Raw genomic sequence first — 22,251 nt, 5'->3', positions numbered from 1 at the left:
AGTGGTTTGGAAAATTTTTATGTCTGTGTCTTCCTTCTGCATTAGGCCTATAGCTCACCAGAGCACATGATGATCTTTGAAGAGTGGTTTGTGGAAGTTTTCTCAACCTGTTCTCATAATGTAGACTTTTGGGGGTTTCTCATCATATCCAGGCATTAAGCTGTGAGACTGGTTCTAATCCCTTTTCTACCATGGGGACAAAACAGTGCCAACACCTCATAATCCTAGATCAGTGATCTATTCCCTTAAAACTTTATCTCTGACTTTATTTTTGCTGACATTTTTCTCTTTTCTCCTGACAATTTTTTTTTCTATTGTTCAATATTCTAAGAGATTTTACTTCATTGTAATGTTATTAGTTGGAGCAAGGGGAGTTATTATCAGAGGATGAACTTACTGTATTATCTTAACTGTAGATACAAGCATACATTTTATTTGTAAGTTGAACTTCATATTTTTCTTATTCATAACATTGAAATAAAATTTAGCTATGTCAATATGTCTATAACAATTTTAAATTTATTACATTTATTCATTATTTTTAAGGTGTATTAGTTTACTACTGCTGCTATAGCAAATTGCCACAAACATAGCAGCTTAAAATTATACTAATTTATTATTTTACAAATGTCATATCAAAAGTCCAAAATGGGTCTGATAGGTATAAAATCATGATATCTATAAAGCTGCATTACTTTCTGAAGGCTCAAGGCCCTAGGAATTGTTTTAAATTTTTTAAGAATATTAATTCAACTATACCCATAAAAGATTGTAAAGTGGGTAATATTTTATTCTCATTTTACAGAAAACTACATCATAAGGAAGTTATAAAGTAGCATATGAAGTAGCAGAAGTATATGACACAGCAGAGTTGGGATTCTTGAACTCATGATTTTAACCCTTATATGTTCTGCCTCTCAGATGGAATTACATTTCTCTTACGGTAAAAACAAAAGGAACTGGCATAAGCTTCAGAGCCCAGAGTAATCTTGTCTCTGTTAACCACTTCATCTTCTTCTCACAGGACACCCTCCATTAATTTCTCCATTCGGTGGGTCTTTTGGTTTCTCAAATCTCTCATATTCCCTCCCAACTTAGAGAGGTGATCATGGTTTTCCTCCTATCCATTACATTCTTCTCAAAGCCCTTTTAAATTGAAGATTTCTATTCATTTAGCTTTCAAATCTAGGATTAAAAATCACTTCCAAGAATAGCCTTTTAAGAAATGCTCTGATTCTTACCCTAAATAAGGTTTATTTCTATGCATTTATACACAATGTTTTATTAACTTAATAGTGTAAATCTAAATTGTAATTATGCCTTTAATTAATGATTAGCGTATAATTACACTGAAGGGTTCCCCAAAGAATACAATTTATAAAGGGAGCAATTACTTGCCTATTCACTAATATATCTCAATATATTTGACATATTGTATATATACATATAATTGTGGCCAACCACTAAATATTTTGCCACCAGATATCACAGCTTATTAGATAGAAAATATTTGAGTACAAATATGCATTTAACAATTTATTCAATAAAAAGGAACTAATGATACACTGATTTTATTTGCTAAACTTGTTATGTAATATTGCAAGTCCAAACTGTATAATTTTTTTTTTCAAGACCTTATGGTCATTTGTACAATTAATATTATCCATTGATATCAATAAAAAAATCCTATTAAAATATCCATGTTATTTTTCTTCGAGCATACATTAGAGGCCTTATATTGTTGACTAGAATTTTATCTGCAGTTAAAGAAAATAGACATCTATAAGACAATTTTCATTGAGCATAAAGTATCTTGCTTCTGAATATTTGATGTATGTATACATATATATATACATGAAAATGTATATGTGTGTATATATATACATATATACACATATATATGAAAATGAAAATGTTTAGAAAAGAGCAATGATCCTTTAGAAATATGTTTAGAAAAGAAAATGTTTAGAAAAGAGCAATGATCCTTTACACATGAAAATGTTTAGAAAAGAGCAATGATCCTTTAGAAATATGAAATAATCCTTCAAAATATTCAACATATGATGACTTTTCTGACATGGTAGATTTGTTAACTTGATTTGATTTCATACCCTCCAAATTGTAGAATATACTAGTCATATTGGTCATGTAATCTCTCCAGGGTACAGACTATATATCTCAAGTCTTTTTGTTTTGCAGTGAGGTGTGAGTATATTCTGGAAAGCAATGTAAGTGGAATTAATATGTGCATTTTCCTCATTGCTTTCCTGATAGAGAGACGCTGAATTTCACTTCCCCTTTTTGCCTTCCTGCTGGCTACTAAAAGGCCCAAGTGGTCAGCCATCTTGTATTGTGTGAATAAGAGATATTCCATAGAGATTGTGAAGTCATAATACAAAGGGAGCTGGCCTAAAGATGACTTCCTGAAGCTGTTGGTCTTACTAGCTCAAATTTTACATAGTAGAGAATTTTCCATCTTTTAAGCCACTTTTATTTTGGGACTCTATCACACTTAGCTAATGTTATGTCCTAACCAAGCCATTTCCCTAAAGAGGTTTATAAATTAGCAATAAAAATGCATATATACATTTTATTAAATATCTCCTTTGAAACAATTTAAATTATTCCAAGCTTGGATTTAGTAAAATCTTTACTTTCTTAGTCATCAATACACATATAATTGATTGTTAGATTATTAAATTTGTTTTTTTGCTTACACAAACTTTTCTCAGAATTCTTAATGTGCTCTATTCAAAATTTTATGTTTTAATAGTCTTGGAGTTTTCTAATACATAAATGCTATTCAGTAAGTTAATAAATTTTCAACTTTCGCCAATAAATTTTACCCATCTTTAAATGCCATTAATTAATTTTGGAAAATGTACTATGAAAATTCCTCTTTTAATGTAGAATGAGAGTCTTAGATGTGCTGTAGTAAACAAAGGAGTCTGATCTATGTAGATTTAATTGCACTGCCACTTAAAACATAGTCTAATACCTCACTTAATACATTGTATTGCAATAATTTTTTTTTTTATAGAACAAGTAATGCAATGATTTCATTGTGCAGCTTCCTGAGAGGGAGACAGTGTTCTTCCAGGTATTTTGAAAAGTATAAAATGCAATAAAATAATAATTTGATTTTTATAAGATGTAAGAGAGTCTACGGCCGTGCCACCCTGAAAAAGCCCTATCCCATCTGATCTTGGAAGCTAAGCAGGGTCAGGCCTGGTTAGTACTTGGATGGGAGACCACCTAGGAAGACCAGGTGCTGTAGGCATAAAAAATAAAAATTATGGGATTGTAAACTGACAAGGTCCTTGTAATCTGTGAGGCCAATCAAGGGTTGCCTCGCCTAAAAAAAAAAAAAAAAGATGTGAGAGAGATATATAGCTCTCCAAAATGTATAAATATGGAAATAAAGATTTATGGTGGACATTAAATTATAATATAATGTATGACAAAGAGAAGAGATAGTCAAAGATAATTTTAAAAGATTATAATTTCTACATAAGAAAAATATTCCATTGAACTTAAGTTATATTAAAAATAGAGATGATATATTATAGAATTGTATACTTGAAACATATTAATGAATGTCACCCCAATAAATTTAATTTAAATAAATAGATTAATAATTAATTAACATAAAAATTTACCTAGAAAAGGGTCACTGTTGGTGGTAGAGGTTTGAGGACACTAGAGTCTTAAAAAATCATTGTGGATCAACAAATCTATTAACGAAGAAATATAGTAGGATTTCTGTGGTTTTAAAGCATAGATATCAACATAAATTCCACACTTTAAGGAAGTAAGTTAGCAGAGATAATTTCTAGTAAGTCAATTTTCAGAATCTCAATTTTTCTAGATATATTCTTTCCTAAAAGTGTTGCTTTCTCAACTCTTCTTTAATAATCGCCTTTCAACAAACAAACAGTAAACATAACATTCTCATTATCTAACTTAACATGATGTAGTTCTGGAGCCTTCTAGAACACAAAAAAGTAATTTGTTTCTAAATAAGATTTCCTTTAGAACAAGGATGAAATATTGAAAGGGAAAGTAATTGATTTCATAAAAATGACAAAAGACTTCATACTTTAGCTAGTAGATAGCTATATATAATCAGAATTTAGAAACAATGTACTCGTATTTGAATTTAAAAATTATGTAAGATGTTTTCTGATAAAGTCAGTCTGATTTAGCTAATTGATTCTGCAGGCTGTTCTTGCTATTAGTTCATATGATGTACATCTTGTGTACATTGAATAAAATGAATTTGTTTCTTAAAAGTTTTAATAGTATTTTATTTAATGCTTACATATAATATACAATATGCCTCAAATAATATATTTGCAATTTTATAAATGTATGAAAACTTTAGTCATCAATTTAAAGACATGTGAAGAAGTTTATAGTTATTCACAAAATTCTATTGTGGACTATAGAATTAAAAATTCATGAAGATATTAGTATAGATTGCCCTTTTACCATTTTGATATTGATGATGATGAATAGTTGTAACTGTTTGTCATGTATTATGACTTAAACTCCAACAGAATTCAGCTATCTAAATATAAGCAGGAAAAAAACCCCTAAGACTGTGTTTACCCATGTTTGGATTTTTGTCACAGAGGAAAATAATGTGAGTAGCAAGTGAGGTCAGGTATTGAGAGTTATAGAATAATTAATCATTGAACATATATTAGATAGAAAGAAAGGATAAGATGAAATTTGAAATCAAATAGAGGCCTTTCTGATGTTATCACATAATGTTTATGGTGAGAAGAGAAGAAAGTGACCAAAAAGTTGATTTTAATCCTTAAAGGTTTATTTATATTGGGATTCTCTGAGTAGAGGTGAAGTTGCTGAAAACATGGTTAATTTATACAGTGCTATGATAATTTAAGATCACTTGGGAATCTACTCTCTGCATTAGTCATTAAGACACAGGAATTCTCTTAATTGTCTCTTAGATACAAACTCCTGGGGAGTTTATTTATATATTATGTTTTAAAATTAATTAATTAAATTTTTTATGGTGACTGGCTAATGAAATCTGGTAAGTTTCAAACATTTTTAACGGTAAAGCATACATTGTGTGCTCACTTCCCATAATTAGAATTCTGTCACCACATATTTAACCCTTTTTACTCCATCTACCTCTCCCTGCTCCCTGTCTTCTACCCTCTGGTAACTACTAGTCTAAGCCCATGTCTATGAGGTGGGGAATTTAAAACAATTTGTAATCTTTCAGAGTAAGTGTGTAACTTCCTAGAATAAGTCTTGTCCAGGGCAATCCACTTTACTTTGATAAAATTATAGTTTTCCTTTAAAAATCATATGCCCCATAGGAGCTAAAACAATAAGTAGATAAAATCAGATAGATAAAATCAGTCTTAGACCTCATCTCATCATTAAAATATAATAAGGATCATATACCTGCTGGATGAGTAGAATCATATGGAAATTTTAAGGTTTTTGCAGTCCCAATTGAAAACTTGTAAACATATGAAGGAACCTCAATAGACCACCTGGGCATAAGAGTCTATATATATTGATGATATCTCCAGAAAAAAAACAAATAAACATGGTTATTTTTATCTAAAATGACATTTAAAAATGCAGATCTGCAATTGTAAAATATATAAAATATGTAGCACTATGTTTAATTCTAAAGCAACATGGAAAAAATGTAGATTCCAAAAAGTCTGTGAACTGATGAATGAATAAAACCACTGTGGTACCCATACAATAAAATATCATTCAGCAAAAATAAATGAAGTACTGATACATGTTAGCACAGACAAACCTTGAAAACATGCTTTGTGAAATCAAATAGTAACCACAAACCATATATCATATGATTAAATTTTTATAAAAGTTCAGAACAGGCAACTCTATTGAGATATAAAGTATATTAGTGTATGCCTAAGGACTGGGGAAGTCAGTTATAGATGGTTGGTGGTGGTGGCGTAGGAGGGAGAAGAGCAGTACTGGCTACTATATATGTGGTTTCTTTGGAGGTAAATAAAATATTCTAGACTTATTTTGTGCTGATGTTTTCAAAATTGTGAATTTAATTACAAATATTATATTGTACACTTTAATTTTAAATAATGCATATCATCATCAGGAATAAATTAAACATTTAATATTTGAAATTTTGTTCCCTTTTAATTCTAAGGCACCTCTCAAGCAATAAAATTGGTTTCTACCAAATTTCCAAAATTAGCCATTGTAACTTTAAATTAACAATGGTGAAATGATGTGATTTAAAAGATAACTATATTAATATGGGTTCTAGTATGAATACATTTATGAACTAATAGTTGTTCCTAGAAGAAGCACAAACTAAAATTTAGATTGAAATAGACTAATTTAAACTGTTGCTAAAAGAGTTGTTTATGATCTCATCTCTTCAGATCCTCAGCCTAATGGCTGGGCTTTTATGAGTGTTCATCCAACTCATTTTCACTTCTATCAGAAAGAAAGTATTGCTAAAAAGATCTCTTTCAGATTCAGATGATCACAGACAAAACAAACAAGATTACTTAAAGTCCTTATGTATTTTTGCTAGGTGACCTTAGGTAAAATTTGACTGTGAATGCTGGTATAAAAAAACCTTTGAATGTTTTAGTCACTAGGTTTGACTTGAAGAGTGATCTGAGCATATTGGAGTCTATGTCTCTTTTCTTCCCTTTGTCTTCTTTTTTCACAGATATATAACAAAAAGAACATGGACAGAGAGAAATGAATAGTATTGTCCTTTACACAAAGAATAGAGGTTGGTACATCGGATCTGATAATAAAAAAAAATTGTTAAACTCAATCCTTTTCTTTCTTAAGTATTTTTTTTTAACTCAAGGATACAAAATTAACTTAATGTTTGAGGAGCTTTGATTTAAAAAAAACGAAACTCAGATTCAAAAACATTAATTAACTATAATCATAATGTTCTGAGAGACACTAAAGCCAGATGTCCAAGGGCTTGCAGAGAAAAGTGCTGTTTCTGAATTAAAGGTCTTGGGCTATAGTGCTAAAGAGAGCTTTATTGGTTCTCTTTGGATCTCCAAGACTGTCAAATTCTGGCTTTTCAAAAATAATATTTAAACAACCTGACGAGATTTGTAGTCTTAGAGTTAACAATGTGAAACTATATAAGGAAAAGTTGTACATTTTGATGTTTTTTTAAACAGAGTTTGGGGGAGGCTCCTGAAATGAGCAATAAAAATGAACAACTTTTATCTACCAATGCAAGAATTTCCCAGAATAGTAAAGTCATAAATCATGTAGATGAAGTAGAATTGTATTTGTAAAGATAGCTATCTAGAGAGCAAATCATGTCAATGTAGATGTAGGTGTAGGCTGAGTGGAATATCATGTGTAATTCCAGTTCACATGATAAAAAGAGAAAAGTGTTTGAAAAGTTGAAGGTTAAAACACAGAAACACAGACTAAAATAATTATATGGGTATTTTTAAGAAATACCATCAAGCAATGTAGAAACAAAATCCATTGAGTACAATCTATCAGAACATCCTACTAAGTCATAGACTCCTTCAGGCCAGAGGGTTTTGTTTTGGTTGTAGTTGTTAACCTATGTAACTCACTGCATTTAGTACATATTACACACATTATAAATACATTTGAATAAATAAGACTTAGTTTACTTCATGCGGATGTGAGTTGAACCTGGTGGCAGAATAGATTGCAGAAACAGAGGTTGATTATAGATTTTCTATATAAATTATCATGAAGGAAGCTCCATAAAAACTCATGGATTGACTGGATGACATAAAAATTACAAGTCAAACTTCAAATGCCCATTTCAGAAAATATTTCTAAATACATAAAAACTCTTCTCAGGTTTCTGGTTTTAAAATAAGAATAATAAATACTTCATCTTATTGTATTATGGTTTCATTATTGTTTTAAATTTTTCAAAAGCATAATAGTACAGGTTATATGTAACTATAGTATGCTATCTTTGAGTATAGATGTTTGACAAACCTAAATGGAGCTACGATTTACATATAAAAATCCCATCAACCCAGCTCTGAAAAAATTTCTAATTTTAACCTTGGAGCTCCACAATCAATAATTCTCCAAACCTCTCTCATGGTAGGTTATCCTGTCTTTTCTCTTCATTTCTCCATTTCACGTATATGTATGAGAACTAATTTAATTCATGTTACCAGTGGATTCAGCTGAGATGGTGGCATGAGAAAAGTGGAAAAGTGTGAAATAAAAAAGATATTGTACCAAAAAAGCATTAAGTGTAGAGCTGTGAATATGTGACAGTTGTCACAGTATAGCAGTGACAGTAAGAGGTCAAGAACTGTCTTCCAGGCAAAAGTCAGAAAAATAACAAAAAGGAAATTCAGTTCCACAGAAATGGGGTGGGAGATAGGGTGATAGAAATAAATCTGGGGAATAGGCATATAAAGTTAATAAAATATCAGTCCAATTAAGCTGCAGAGATAAACATTAAATAATATGAGTTACTCTAAAACATATTGTGAGATAGTATATGAAGTAAAAAATTGTTTCAATTATATTTTTATCCTAAAGTACTTCCATTATCTCTAATACAACAAACTCTAAAATGCATTTTCTGCTTCATTGCAATTCACTGCAAATGGCCCAGATCAACATTCTGAAATTTTAAATACATTCTTTAGCCTTCAAATAGGATTTAGCTGCACCACTTCAGTATCCAAATTTCTGCCTCAGTGAACAATAGCTTAGAGTTAAAATATTAAATAGACTAAATATTAAACACCTAGTTTCTTCAAGGACATATATTACAACACAGATTGCTTCAGGGAAGGAAAAGAAATACTTCCTCTTGGGTCACCAATTTCGGCATTTTGACATCTCCAAAGTAAAGTGTTTATTTAATAAGTTTAGCTCATTGTTTACTTTATAGAAATAGTAGTCTGGCAGATTGATCTTCTGATGTTCATGGGGTATTATGTAAAAATAGATTTATTTCTTCCTTTCTTTATTCAATATATATACTGTAAGTGCCCGCAGCTTTTTTTTTTCTTTTTCTTTTTTTTTTTTTGGTAGCTTTAAAATGCTGTCAGTCAGACAGCACAGAAATATGGCTCAGACATTTAGGAAATTACCTAACCTTTTTTTTGAAGCTCACTGCTCTCATCTGAGAATGGGGTTAAAAATTCATACTTATTTGCCTTATTTTTTGTAGAATTTAATTCTATATAACATGAGGAATCTAATAAGTGTCTGTGACAGATCCTCAACAAAGATCTTACTCTCCACGTCAGAGAATGAGGAAGTAATATTCAAGTAAACCTCAATTAAGAAATCTATTCATATCTGCACAAAAATCATCTAAAAGAGTAATTCAAATGAGATAGGAATATTCTAAGACAATTATTTAAAATGTGGTTCTCAAGGCAGATGTTAAAATGAAGTAAAAAGTACATAATAAAAGACATAAAAAATAGTTATAGAAAAGTAAAATCCTAATAGATTTAATGTAATGTTTGAAATGATACAGGTAATCAGCTCTTATTAGACCTAGAAAAACTATATCTTTTATTTTGGTAATTTGTGAATATGTGCTTCATCATAAAATCTGATTATTATAACTTTATAACACATCTTGCCCATTCTTTAGTGCCTCCTCTTCTATGGTGGCCTTTCATATATCTTCAAATTAAATTTGCAATGCTCTTTATCTCTACATTGCTTGGGAGACTTCATTCTACCTTGTTTGGGAATAACGTTCACACTATTCTACTGTACTGATCTATAAACTCATGGAGGGAGAGAATAAGTCAAGCCAGTTCCCACAAGTCACCTAGAATGAAGACCCATATGTAGCTTCGTATGCTTCAGGGACTGGACCAATTTCTGATCCCCCTTGGTCTTTTTCTTGTGTCACCACCTCAGACTCACTCCTCTTCTGTGAGTTCCACTTTGGAATTATTATTTTCTCCTGCTTGTGTTTCTTGCTCACAGTCACTCTGAGTGAAATCCTAGAAGTACCCTCACACCACAAGGGTGCCCAGACTCTTTATGCAAATTGACCCATCACTTCTCCATTTCCTTGATTTATCTTTAACTTTGTAATATGACCGTTTTAGTTGAAACATTTTACATATGCATGATAAAATAAATTTTATAAAATTAAATAGACTGAAGGAGTTTATAGGCATATTTTGGGAATAACAATGGACTTTTCCTTAATAGTATACTCGCATGCCATGTTTGTTTATGATTTCAGCTATTCTACTGTTTAAACAATCTATGGAAGACCCACAAACACATCATCTAAAATACAATCCAGATGGTGTCTTGAAGTTTTGAACTATTATATAAAGTCAACATTCAGGCCATGATCAAATATTATAAGAATAGAAACATTTAAAAGAAACAATTGCTTTAAAGATTATGTAAAATAATCATTGTGCCTAACAAATTATTCTGATTTTGCAATGTTAATTTATATTATAAGTGCTTTAAAGTTCTATATTAATTTTTTAAACTTAGTTACTAGAATTTCAGGTTACATTATTTATTCATATGATACATTACAATGTTTAAATTAATTGATGGAATATCACATTTAGTAAAACAAATGTTCTTCCTTATTATTGTTTCATTTTAGATATAAGTTTAAGTGCTCAAACCCAAAGAATCTATCTACTCACTTAAAAGAAAACATTTAGTACTATTTGCTCTCCTCTCTCTCTTTTCTCTCTCTCACTCTTCCAGCAAATAAGAATGGGAAGCATCGTCAAAGATCCTTATCTGTGATAATATTGTACTAGATTTTTCCATCATTTGTTTTCCAGCTACATATTTTTAGTATTGCATAGCTTTTAACCATTGTATTCTGGAAAGTTGCACAGTAATTTCTAAAATGTCCCTATTAAGATAATTTAACTTTTGTTATGCAAAAACTATTGCAAGTAGTGCAATAAGTCAACTAAGAATTTTAAGGTATTTTGTTTCATGAAAAAAGTTATGCTGGTAAACAATACAGTTAAGAGAGAGGCAAAAAGCCACACAGTTGATCCACAAAATTAGACACTGGAAAGATAGCACCTATGAACATAAAGTTAGTGATCTAATGTAATTCTTATAAAAAGAACATGTTTAAATGTATATTTAATAGTGCCTTAAAGAATTCAGACTATTAAAAACTAAATTGAGGGAACTGTTAATTTTTACTCAATTTAACGATTTATATAAGCGCATCTTAAGAGTTTTATATATTCAAAAACATTTTCCTTTTATGTCCTTTATAAATTAAAAAAGAATTGCATGTCCTGAACTGAATTAAAGTTTACAGAGGAGGAAAGTAATACAAAACTATAGCAATTTAAAGGAAGTAGGAAGCTTTAAAACAGAAATCCTCAATTATTCTAATGAATTTAATAAACAATTTAATTTCTCAAACGTTACAATAACTTAAGCTACAATTAAATTAAACTGAAAACTTCCAAGAGCTTAATGCTCTGAATAAACAGTATATTCTCTTATTATGCATTTTCACTTGTCAATACCAAGATGTCTATTGAAAGACAAACTTTGCATACCATATCATTATATTTTATTTTTTTTATTTTATTTTAGTTGAGTTTTTTATTTTTCTTTAAAAATTTCTCTCCTCTCTCTCTCTCTCTCTCAAAACCTCTACCAAAGAATTTGTATATAAAACATCTACAAAATTATTTGGTTTGGTTACTCAGTCATGCCATTAAACACATGCCAGAAGGCCACAGCTCAGAAAAAGATTCAACTTCACAATGAGTCTATGATTCTCTACAAAATATAATGAACCCACATAATTTCGATATAATCCTCGGTTCATAAAAAGTTAATGTTCTTTTAAGTTTCTTTTCTTACAAATAAATAGAATGATTTTATAAACAATTTTCAGCACAAAGATAGATCAAGGTATGATCAGATATTCTTCTGAATGATGATCAGGTTATATAACTAGGAATACATGTATCCTTAATTCTTAATTCTCATTTTATATCATTTATAAATTCAAAAAATTGCATATTTTCCTTTGTTAGAGATACAACTTACAAAATAAATTATTATAGGTCATATAATTTTAATAACAATGATCTTTGAAATGACTAATGACTTTAAAATCCATGATCTGGTAATTCAATAGATTTGTATGTGATATCTTTTTTAACTTGACAAAATGAAGCTGAAAATTAAGATCCAAATATATCATTCATTTATAGATATATGTTTATATTATTTTTAGATATACAGTAGAATGGTTAGACATTTATATAGTTTATGAAGTGATGCCCCTGATTACTCTAGCACCCATCTGGTTCTTCACGTAGCCGTTATAATACTATTAAGTATATTCCCTATGTTGTACTTTATGTCTTATGACTGTTTTGTAACTACTAATTTGTACTTCTTCATTTTGACTCTCAAATATTTGAGTGCTGAGGGCAACCTTTCACAGGACAGTAAGAAACTGGCTGGTTCTTTCTAAACCACACACCCAAGTGAAATATTAATGTCTTTTCAAACATCACTACTTCTAATTCATGCATATGCAACTTAGGCTACAAACATTTTTGTAGAATAAGTTAGAATTATATTAAATATTAACCCTTGGCTTTCTTCTTTGCCTTATCCATATTATTTCTTTTTTCTTTGAAGACAAAAATCTTTAGCAAAGATTTAATTTAAAAGGTTTAATATATATAATTTCTAAAACTATTTTGTCAACCATGATCTTTCTTGGAAATTCTCAACCCCAATATCCAACTAAAGTATGCCTTTACTTGGATATTGTCTTTACAAACAATTCTAATGTTAACTTTTGTATTTCTGCCAAACATTTTCTTCCTCTTGAATTTTTATAATAAACTGGATTTATCTTTTTTTATCTGTAATTATCAGTTGTGAAAAAAGCAAGAGAATTGCAACTATATGTGAGATCGCTGAATGATGTTAATGTCTGAGATTATGAATATGAGAAATGTGTACGTTATAGCTCAGTGGTCAAATGTTTCCCAAAAATTACACATTTGTTCCAGTTGGAAAACATAATAACTCCAACAGTAAGATATTCTCAAAGGATTCTCACAAAGCTTTCTCCACAATCTTGATGTGTACGTGTATGTGTGTGTGTTTGTGTGTGTGTTCCTAAAGAAGTAAATGCACTCTTACTTTATTTATAAAATTTTTCCCTTGCCATTTTTTTAGTTTGTCTGAATTAAATGCTTAAAAGACAAATCTAATTTTGTTTATTTTTTGAACTGTCTGAAAATGTGCTAAACAATTTTTTACTTTTATTCACGAAGATGACATTCATTGAATACATTATTATTATTTGAAATGCAAATTCACAAAGCAAGTCAAGGAATATATACACATTAACTATAATAAAAACCACTATTATCAAAATGAAGCAAAATTTTAAAAATGAACGTAAAAATGTTATCAAAATATAACTAGCTGTAATTTAAAAAGTCGGAGAATAACATCTATATTTTTGAGAGAAATTTATACCAGTTAAACTCTGATAAATAACATAATCAAAGAATACAAGATAAAAGCAAAAATCCAGTTAGGGTTTAAATAGTGATGGACATTTCTGTGATCTAGTCTATTGCTTTTTAAAAAGAATGGGAATCAGTTAATTTAGAACACAGAGTTTTGCACACTTTTCCAGTAAAGGGCTAGATAGTAAATATGCTAGTTTGTTTTAGGACTATATGGTCTTTTTTGGCCACTACTCAACTCTGCTATTAAAGCATGAAAGCAGACATAAACAAAAGCAAATGAATGGGTGTGATCTCCCCTCTTTATTTGTTTAATCAAAATTAGTTTCAGGAAGTATTTGACCAGCAGGGCCATAGTTTGTCAACCCTTGAAGACGACTAGAGCTTTATGAACAATAAACTTACATACAGTATTGTTAATATTTACATCTTCTTAATTTCATGACATTAAAACTTACTGAACAGAGACAATTCACTCTAACTTCCTCTCTCCCATCATACAGAAATACACACGTATAAACTGAGACAATATAAACTGCACAATTTTTAGGGCAGCATACTCTAGAACCAGGTTGCTCAGGTTTGTAATTCTCTGTCCCAGATATTACCTGTAACTTTGGTATTGTATTATAAACAAGTTTGCTTTGTTCTAATCTATAACCTAATGCTGGTGAAATAAAAGAAAACCTAGAAAAGGATCCAAAATAAGAAATAATTTTTTCAAATTAAGAGATCAATATTGTTGGTTATCCCCAATACTAAAACAGTATAAGAAATTCAAACATACTTTTTTAAAGATATAATTTTGTGTTATAGTACACATGAACCTAAATCTGTGTTTGGAATAGACTAGGTGATAGTGACATATTAATAATGAGCGAATTAATATACATTAAAAGTGATTTATTCTTTAATATGTTTATAGAATAAACACAAACGTCTTTTAAATTAACCAGGTAGAATTTAATAATGGAATCAATTAGTGATGGTACACAGAAAGTTAAAAAGAAAAAGCTATTGAGAAAAATTTTAAATATCATTAAAGTTTTTTTAAAACAAAAACAAAAGGTGATTCAGAAAACATTTTGCAGATATTCTAAACACAGAAAAGGTTTTAGTTAATAAAATATGTATTTTAAAGTAATAATATCAAAAGATATGAATGGAAATGCATATTCTTTAAAATGAGTATATTAGCATATTAGTTATACAGTTGTAAACTACATGGAATATAACTAATTTTATGGATAGTTTTAAAAATAACATTAGCAAAAATAGCATAATAGTAAAAAGCAAATGAAGATGCAGAAAAAACTTTTTGTCAAATCTATCTTTTGTGATATACCAGGTAGGTGAAATTGTGGCAGAAAATGAAACAGTATATGACTTCCTTTTTCTGCATTTGCCAAGTCTCTTTGATGAAATTAATGTGACAAACATTACTTCCAAGGGTTATATTAAAAGAAAAATCCATTCTGAGGAAAAGCCGAGAACGCGCGCGCGCGCGCACACACACACACGCACACGCACAAACACACACCATCAGCTTTCCACCAAAAAGAGCTAGATTGATTCATGTATTTTTAAATTTCCATTTCTGTTAATCATTAATGATATTGTTGCTTAACGCAAAGACATACTCTGTCCTCACCTTGCAATTTCTTTAGTTCTATGCACAGTTTATATCTTCATAATTTGAGTTTAGGCAAATGTTGATGCAAATAGTAATAGCAGATCAATGTGTCAAAATTGAAAGTGGTAAAATGTAACAAATTGCAATTTTTTTGTTACTTAATGATGCACTTTAAAATTTCCGTTATTGAGTTTACCACTTTTAACCAAAGTTATCTCAGTGTTTTGGACAATTCAAATTTACTTTGCCCTACACTGATTGTGTGTGTGTGTGTGTGTGTGTGTATGTGTATCTTTTATTAATGGTGGTCCCTTAAAACAAAAGCCATTTTTATATAGGCCTGAGGTTTAAAGGTTAGGAATTATTATTTCAAGAGTAGGAGGCAAATACAATTTCAAAGAAACATAAAGGAATTTGTAGTTAGGTTAGATAAAGCTAACAAACGTCTTTAACTCTTATAAAAGATTATTATAAATAGGATAATATTTTTCTATTCTTAGAAAAATTGTTATTGAATAAAGAGATTAAATTCAAATTAAGAAAACTGTAGATAAATATAGTTCAAATAGAGTTCTATGCCATATATGATAACATAGTCTCAATCTAAGAGATTATGTATTATAGAATTAGAGGGATTTTCATATCCAGAGGCATTCAAAACCAAAAACTGGAAGCATGGTTTGCTTGAAATTTGAAGACTTTGCCTGAAATCAAAATGCTGACATAAATAAAAGTCAATCTGCAATAGAACCAACAATGAAATGTAATGTATTATTAAGAGTATATGTGACAAAGATTCATTTCATATTTGTAAAGAACAGACAGCTTTACTCAATAAAAACTGACTAGTTTTTTTAATGTATTTTTTTCTGTTGTTAAAGAGAGAAAGTTTCTTCTGTGTTTTCCAAATTTTATAAAACTGCATTATGGAAATTGTCGCTTTTTAAAAATACAGTTGTTTAAATATAAGCTAATAATTCATGCAATCTTTTGTTTTTAAAACATTGACAATATGTTACTCATGTATGTAAACTGCAATCACTTTATTTGAATCGCTTTCAAAATGTTTCTCAGACTCTTTCTTTTTAAAAATATATTTATATAGCTTTTTTATAAGTGCAAAAAAATCTAATACTATAAATCATTCGATAATATTAAGTTCTTAGTGATGTAATGAAGATCTAAAATATAGTAAAAATAAAGTTTGAGAAATGAAAACGCAAGAGCACATGTCATTTTTCATAAACTTGGCAAATTGAATGTGATACTGACAAATGTGTGGTAATGCAGTAAAAAATAAACTTTTATGTGAGTTGAATAATAGTTTATCAAGCTAAAGGTGTAATAGAATATGGAAAAATGCTTACTATAGGACCTTGAGCAAGTTATAGGTTTCTAAAGTTCCAAACACTTGAATAGAAAAATAAAATCAATAAAAAAGTAGAAAATTGTAAACAATGTAATATTGGTGGTGTTTGGATAATTGGTTTATTAATATTCATAAAACATTGTCTTTTTACCATTCACAAATCCATCTAATTGTACTATTTTCAGCCAGTATTTTTTTCCATTCATGGCATGTCTGTTAGTTCAATCGTACTGAGCTTCATTTATGGATTGTAATATTTAAAGTGTTAATGTGAGCAGCTCTCATAGATGATGGGAATATGTAGTAAAAGACTTAACATTTGTGCCTCACCAACACACACACACACACACACGCACACACACACATACACACACCTGAAAACCTGAGATTGATTAAGGACAACATTGATCTAATAAGGAAACAAGACTCTTTAGATCTCTTTCCTCTGCCCTTCACTGGGTTAATTTAGTTCTATAGTACATAAACTTCATATTTATAATTCAATGTTCATAATAGCTATTAAGGCATAAACTTCATTGTTCAACCCTGGAGGTAGATAGATCTATGGTTTTGGTCCTTCTCACTTGAGACTAAGGAAAAACTTTTCCAGAAACCAAGAACAAACATCTTTCAAATTTCATTGGCTAAAATCGGCTATATGAGCTTCTCTGAACAAAGTTACACAAAAGGATGATTTAACTATTTTGTAGATATTATATTTTTTAGTTTTGTTGAGGTATAATTCATATACAAAATTGCACACATTTAATGGATATATCTTGACGAGTTATTATTCAATGTTTTTATTATTATTTTTTTTTTTATTTCTTGCTCTCCCTCTTACTTGCTCCACTCCAGCCACACTGATCTCCTCACTGTTGTTCAAATATTCCAGCACGATCCTGCCTCAGAGCCTATGCACTAGCTTTCCTCATGGCAAGAGAAGGTCTTTCACCTAATATCCACACAGCTCATTCCCTCACCTCCTTCAATGCTGTGCTCAATTTCTCAATAAAGCCTATTGAACATTGCAACATACACGCCCTAACTCCCTTACTCCTTGTTTTCTTTCTTTTTTCTAGAGCACATATCATCTTCTACTACAACATGTAATTTAGTTATTTGTTACATTTATTGTTTGTCCACTCACTAAAATATAAGCTCCATAGAAGTAAGGATCTTTGTCTCTTTTATTCACTGCTGAATCCCAAGTGCTCAGTCCTAAGTAGATGCTCAGTAAATATTTTTAAATAAATGAGTGGATGAAAAAGAGCTGTGCTTTGGAAGTTGCACCCTTCAGTTTCATTTCTTCCCATTAGCTAGAACGTAGTCACAGAAACATTCTAACAGAGACTGGAAAATATAGTTTTAGTTGGATGAGGATGTGCCTGGCTAAAGCTTCTAGTACTAAAGAAAAAGGGAAGACCAGTACTAGGGTCTAGTACTAAAGAAAAAGGGAAGACCAGCACACAGACTCTGTGACAGGTTAGAGGTTACCTCTATATTTAGTGACTGTGAGTGACTAACATTATCCAGCTATAAATTGGGGGGAAATTGTAAAATAAGATTCCAAGCAAATTAAAATATTATGCTATGGTTAGTTAATACATGTAGCAATTCTCTTACTTTGAAGATAGCAAGAGGCATACTATCGGTTTTGTTGTAGGCATGTTTTTGTTTTTGTTTTTTATTTCACCCAAACCTCTCTACTTTGGCAATCATCAGCTTGTTTTTTTATATCTACGGGTCTGTTTCTGTTTTGTTTTTTCATTTGTTTTGTATTTGTAGATTTTTCATGTAAATGAAATCATACAGTATTTGGTTTTCTCGTCTGACTTATTTCACTTAGGACAATACCCTTTGTGTTAATCCATGTTGCCACATATGGCAATATTTTATTCTTTTTTTTTTACATACATACATTATGTATGTATGTATGTGTGTATGTATGCATGCATGCAGGTATCTATAATTTATCTATCTATCTCTATCTATCTATCTATCTATCTATCTATCTATCTATCTATCTATCTATCTATCATCTATCTACCTATCTATCTAATCTATCAATCATCATCTGCCATATTATCTTTATCCATTCATTTACTAGTGGATATCTACATGTGTCCATAACTTGGCTATGGTAAGCAATGCAATAAACATAGGGGTGAATATGTTTATTTAAATTAGTGTTTTTGGGTTTTTTTTCAGATAAATACTAGAAATGGAATTGCTGAGTCTTATGGCAGCTTTATTTTAATTTTTTCAGGACTCTCCATTATGTTTTTTATAGCGGCTGCACCAATTTACAATTTCACCAACAGTGTACTTTTCTTCACATCCTTGCCAACATTCATTTCTTGATATATTGATGATAGCCATTCTGACAAGTGTGAGGTGTCATTTCATTCCAGTTTTAATTTATATTTCTCTAATGATTAGTAATGCTGAGCATCTTTTCATATCTGTTGGCCATTAGTATATCCTCTTTGGGAAAATAATGTAGGTCTTCTGCCCATTTTTAAAATTGGATTTTATTTATTTATTTATTTTGATAAGTTGTATGAGTTCCTTGTATATTTTTGATATTTGTCCCTTATCAAATGTAATGCTTGTGACTAACATCTTCCATTCACTAAGTTATCTTTTCGTTTTGTTGATGGTTTCCTTCACTGTGCAAAATCTTTTTAGTTTGATGTCATTCTCTTTGTTGTTTGTTTTCTTTTGTTGTTCATTTTCTTTTGTTGTTCTTGCACGAAGAGATATATCCAAAAAGATTTTGCTAAGACCAGTGTCAAAGAGTTTACTGCCTATATTTTCTTCTTGGAGTTTTATGGTTTGAGGTCTTACATTTAAGTCTTTAATTCATTTTAAGTTTATTATATATGACGTAAGGAAGTGATCAAGTTTCATTCTTTTGCATGTGTCTGTCCAGTTTTCTCAACACCATTTATTGAAAAGACTGTCCTTACCCAATTTTACATCTTTGCCTCCTTTGTCATAGACTGACCATATAAGTGAGGATTTATTTCTGGGCTCTCTATTCTATTCCATTAATCTATATATCTGTTTTTAAGTTGATGTCATATTGTTTGATTATTGTAGTTCTGTAGTTCAGTTTGAAATCAGAGAGCATGATACCTTTCACTTTATTCTTTCTCAAGATTGCTTTGGCTATTTGGGATCTTTTTGGGGTTCAAATATATTTTAGGATTATTTCAGTTCTGAGAAGAATGTCATTGACATTTTAATAATGATTGCACTGATCTGTATATTGTTTTAAATAGAAAGGACATTTTAATAATATTGATCTTTCCAATCCATAAGCATGGTATATGCTTCCATTTATTTGTATCCTCTTCAATTTGTTTTTTCAGCCTCTTATAGTTTTAAGGCTACAGGTCTTTTACCTTTTTGGTTAAATTTATTCCTAGGATTTTTATGTTTTCTGATGCAATGATTCAATGTGCTTAATGTATGTTGGGTAAAGCAATTTACTAGAGATTTTATTTTGTTGTATTTTAATTATGTTATTTACTCAGTTTCATTGGTTGCTTCTAATACTCAAGGTCCTATTGTGAGCAGCTCCCACAGATGGTGGAAACTTTTAGACTGTGACTTTTAATGCTTCATCCCCTACCACACCTCCCCCCTCCCCAGAATGTGGATTACAATAATCATGTAATGATAGCATGAAAATATTTTCCACTGCATGAGTATTAATGACAATTCTCATAGGAAAGAAATATGAGATTATATAATTTTCAAAATGGTTTACACTTTCCATACCCAGATATTAGGATATATAGAATGTTTAAAATAAGATCTATTTATCAAAATAAATGAACTATAATTAATAATTAACCAGACAGAACACACACCTTTTTAACTTTATCTAAATTGATAGCATATTTTGTAATAGGCCAGTAAAGTCTGTGACCGAGACACCAACCTTTCTATAGAATCTATGAGAATATGTCATAGGAACAGTGATAATAAAGTAACATTATTGGTCCCCCAATATTAACAAAAACCATATTGTATCCACAAAAATTAGACTTCAGAATTTTACAGAAAGCTGGATTCATTATTTCATAGAACATATATAACAATGTATATTTTCAGAAAATAAGCAAATGTGCACATTTTATTTAATAAAACAGTATTAAAAGAAAAATATTTTTAAGATACTAGTAGTATACTTGAACAATTATGTAACATTATTATTTCAATTATATGCATTTAACCATACCTCATAAGCACTTTTGAAATGTTTTAAAATTTGTTGTATTCTATGCAAAGGGTTATAGGAAACTAGAATGAAAAGCAATTTGAAATTATAAACTGAGAAATTTTCAAATTTAGAAAATGTGATGAAATAATATGTTGTTTAGGAGAAAGTAGAAAGCTCTCCCACTTCTAATATTAAATAGAGATCTAAAATTATGGAAAATTTTAATAAAAAGTTCTTAAAATATCATACTGCAATGTCTCTTTATGGTTTTATTCAATTTAAACCAAATTAATAAAGATAACAACTTCTCAAAAGTTTACTTGCACCCCCAATCCCACCAATGGTTAAATAGCTCAACCCTGTGAAAATGTATAGCTCAGAATTTGTGCAAAAAAGTGACTAAAATAATGGTATTACTTAGTATTATTTAAGATAATTTTGTTTTTAAATTTTTCTTTGTCATACATAAAAGAAGAAAGTATTTACTACATTATGCTTCAGTAGTATATTAAATAAAATTCAGAAATAAGGCTCAATAAGTTCAATGACAAATCTTTCTGATGAATGTTCTCTTATAATAACACTATGATTTAATTTGCTATGTTATTAGTTATTTAACTTCTTTTATTGATTTTCTGGTTATTTGGCTGCAATTAGTGGAACTTATAGAAAGGCAAAAGAAGACAGCTGAGAGCAAAGGGAAAAGAAAATAGGAATTTTAAATAGAAAGAATAGGAGATTACATCATGTTTGAATATAGGACTTTATTCAGATGCTATAAATCCAGATTAGCTTTCCTTGCTTAAAGTATTAGGCAGGAATAAGGATTAACACTTACAACATCTGAATAAAGTTGATTCTTTAGAACAGTGTTTTGTTAGTTTGAAAATGATGTATTAAAGCTTCCCGCAATAAAATTATTCTTCAGTTAAAATATGTTAAATAATATTTTCTTTAGAAATAAAATATTTTTCTTCTTTTTAAATAAATGATTGCTTCCTTGGTGCAATAATAAGCTTCTTTCTTGTGGCCAGCTAGTATAAAAACAATTCATTTTTCTATGTATTAGTTAATCTTATTCGGCACATAAATTTGAAGATTTGAGATTTCCTCCATAATAAAATTAAAGAAAAATGTTGCCAATCTGATTTATGAAGTGAAAATTATGTCTAAAATAGAGAAATTATAGTTGCATATATTGCAACTTTTTTCCATTTTCATAGAAAAGCTAAGGTCTAAATCTATAATCTCTTGATCTTTACAACTATTTTAGCTTCTGCCAATCTTGCTTAGGAATGCACACTGACCTGATTTTAGCAGTTGATTGTCTTTACTTCTAATGCTAAGGTGGATCACATATCCAAACTTGACCTAGTTACATTTGGCATAGAAGGAACTTGTTAGTTATCAGTGTAAAACTAGTGGATAATGCCATCATGAGTTTCCTCTGTGAATATTCTCTATTTTATTATCACATGCATTTTTAAAT

General features: G+C 29.8%; 1 pseudogene; it reads left to right on the top strand.

Moving 5' to 3' along the window:
- Positions 1 to 3,161: 3,161 nt before the first annotated feature.
- On the top strand, positions 3,162 to 3,280 carry LOC112481418 (annotated as a pseudogene).
- Positions 3,281 to 22,251: the final 18,971 nt, after the last annotated feature.

The sequence above is a fragment of the Pteropus alecto genome, unplaced genomic scaffold, assembly GCF_000325575.1.
Source record: "Pteropus alecto unplaced genomic scaffold, ASM32557v1 scaffold72, whole genome shotgun sequence".
NCBI lineage: Eukaryota > Metazoa > Chordata > Mammalia > Chiroptera > Pteropodidae > Pteropus > Pteropus alecto.
Note: the sequence above shows the minus strand (reverse complement) of the source record. Positions and strands in the feature narration are given on the sequence as shown.